A 3,271-nucleotide genomic window follows, 5' to 3' on the forward strand; every position below is an offset into this window, starting at 1 on the left:
TCGCGAGAGCCAAGTATTCATGTTCGATGGCTGACTAGAGGCTATATCTAGAAAACTTTGTAGTTAAGCTACCATAAAAGGAATTTCTCATGAAATCATCGCCTGACTGATTACTTTTTCTTTGACCCCCCAAAGTCTTTTCACATTGATTCAATTATGAAGTGGGTGCTTATTTTGTATGCCTTGGGTTTTTTGCTTTTCAAGGAAAAGCGCCCACACTGGGAACCTCTAGGGCTCTAGTACCATAGGCGATACATGTGAGTGAAGTACCAATTTAAGTAGGGATTTCTCTTCCAGCTTAAAATTTTACATTGTGGCACTTTGATTTTTGCTTGTTCATTTTCAACATTTAAATTTTGTAACTTTGGGGGGTCATATAACACTGTTACCCTCCCCAGGCTCATCACATTAGTAAACTCCCTTTATAATACTTAAGCTAAAGGTCAATAGGGTCAAGCCCACTAGAAAGCCCTAGTACATTTCATACAATGCTGCCTAAATCGGATTAAGAACCTAAGTAACCATTGCTTATTAGGAAGGCATTCCCCATGGTATTAAGAGAAGATTTCTAATATCTAGCTTGGTCAAACTAGCTTAGTTGGACTGCTTGATTTTTACACTTAGACAAGTGATTATGACAAAACATTACATTGAATTAAATGTTTGATACTAAGCCAATGCGCTGAATATTATGCTACCAATCACAATCAAAGCAGACAAACATAGATGCAAAAAGATAAGGGCAATGCTAATGGACAAGAAACACCTGTTTGTGTTGATGGTCGTGCTTGATTTGAAGGTTCCATGAAGGTCCAAATCCTATCAATAGCAATACGCTCCTGTACACACTAGGAAACAAAAGGAATACCTCCAGGAGGCACATCAGTGGGAAAAATTAAAACTCCAAAAAAACAAACTCAAAACACAATCTAGACCCCTAACCTACCTATCTATCACCCCTTTTAGAATCAAGGAAAGAGGATATTATATAAACCGGGTGGCCACCCTAAGGCTAGGCCTCTATCCTCATCATCTAGATAAATAAAATCGTTGTCCGTGAGGCCATAGTCTTCCTTGGTCTCTATTAGTTCCTCTTCATCATCCTCTTGTGCAAGCATGCTAATCAAGAACCTCGTGATGCGTGGATACTCATCTTGTGCAAAAGAATAAGCATGTGCCATTGGAGACACATTCGCTACTGGGTAGGGATCACTAGTTAGCCATAGACGTATCAGCCATTCTAACTCCTCAAAATTTCTCTCACATGCAAGGCTCTCTATCAAATCCCATTCGCAAGAAAGTATAGGGTAGCATACGTAGAACACTTGTTGAAAAGACAAGGGGTACCTTTCATCAAAAATAGAAGTGCATGCCTCTGGTGAAGTAGCCATTTCTGACAAGACAGATAGATTTGGTTAGGCCTTTAAAACATAAGAGTTGTTTTTGTGTGTTGCTTGAATTGACACGGTGAATTTGGACTTATATGTAAGATCTGATAGGGTGCTCTCTCATTGCTAGGCGCTCTTGCTCTTTACTATTTTTGTTTTTTTGTGAGTATAAGGCTATATATATACATTCCCTAAGATCGGAGATTGAGAGGTCAGGGAAAAAGGTTGAGAGGGAAACAAATGAATGATGACTGTCAGCAAACACTCCCCCCTTCCTTGGGTAGATCATACCGTTTGAAATGAGCTTGTCACCCTTTGAAACCAATTGTTCCAGTTGGTAATAGGTGAGGATTTTAACCAATAGTTTTCGACCGCCCTATGCGTTTCATCTAGTTGCAAGGGTGGTAAGGTACTCTCCCATGATTTTATTTGCAACGTTGTTGTAGGTGGTGAACTTACCCCGGAAGGTGCAAACTCTTTCGTGCTTGTATGGATATGTACAGTGGTAGGTGGAGGTTGTGTCGAAGCTTCTATTTGCGTATAGGAACTACATGAAGAGCAAGAAGCTTCATTTGATTTCCCTGTTCCTGAGCTAGGTGGAACAAATCGTTCTTTCTTTGGTACCCAAACTAGCTCTAGAACGGGTGTGTAACATTCCATGATTTTTTCCTTTCCGCGATTTTCAATTTGTTTTGGAGCCACAGGATTGGGTTTACATGGGCCAGGTGACAGGTAAGAGTACACTTTACGTTTGGGCACCCAGATTTGATCATTTCCTTCATAGTATCCTTGGGCTTCCAATAGTCGTTTAGGAATCCAACGCAGCGTTTCTTTACATTTCTTGGAGTGAGTGGTACGGTTCTTACTAGGTTTCCGTTTTTTTGCATCAACCATGCTCACTACAGAGGTTTTAGGGACCCACTTGTATGTTTTCTCTGTTATATTAGGATGGTTCTTGTGTGTCTCAAGATTTCTTTCAGCTACATCAGTTGAAGCTCTAGGGAGTTGGGCTATGGGGACGTATGGTTCAACCTCCTGGACATGCAATGTCTTGGGTTTTATTTCCTTGGGCAATATCTCAGGGACTATGGCTTGAGTGGTAGGGCTAAGAGTTGGTTTTTGCGTTGTAACACCCCCAGTCCCCCAATCAATAGTGCATTTGGTGGCTATCATCCACGTGCGGCCTAGGTTTATATTACCCTCCATAGTTCCAGTAGGCATGACCAAAAAGTCTTGAGCTACAACCCCATTGTCATAACTGACAGAAGTGTGCCAGATTCCAAAAACCGTAGTTTTTTTCTTGTTGACACCCTTGACTTGGATAATACTCTCAGATAGAGGTGGCTTCCCTAACTGACACCACACCCCATAGGATAGCAGATTGTATTTAGCACCCGTGTCCAATAAGGCGTTATATAGCACTTTTCCATAGGCACTATTTAACTCAATGGGGTATCGTAGAGGTGTGTCAGAGTCCAACCCATCCTCTTCGATTTCCACGTGGAATGCATTTGTGACCCCAAGGTTAGCCTCTCGTTTTTGTCTTATACGTTGTTGTCGCTCCTTAGCCTCAGCTTGAGCTTGTATCTTGTTTAACTCGGTTTGTGCTTTGGCGGCCTTCTTTTGATGAATGGCCCGTAGTTCTTCTTGGCTTAAAGGATCATAATATCTTTTGAATTTACTCCCATTGAGGAATCCAATGGTTTCAACTCCATCAAGAGTTTCCACACGAAGGGTACCTTGTGGGGTAATTTCACATACTCTATATGGTCCTTTACCAGCATATTTCAACTTTTTCTTCTCTTTACGTACTCCATACATAAGGACTTTATCACCAACTTTGATGTCCTTGTCCTTCACATGGCGATCAAACCACTTCTTTC

Source organism: Adiantum capillus-veneris, chromosome 29 (genome assembly GCF_014529385.1).
Source record: "Adiantum capillus-veneris isolate H3 chromosome 29, ASM1452938v2, whole genome shotgun sequence".
In the NCBI taxonomy this organism is placed as follows: domain Eukaryota; kingdom Viridiplantae; phylum Streptophyta; class Polypodiopsida; order Polypodiales; family Pteridaceae; genus Adiantum; species Adiantum capillus-veneris.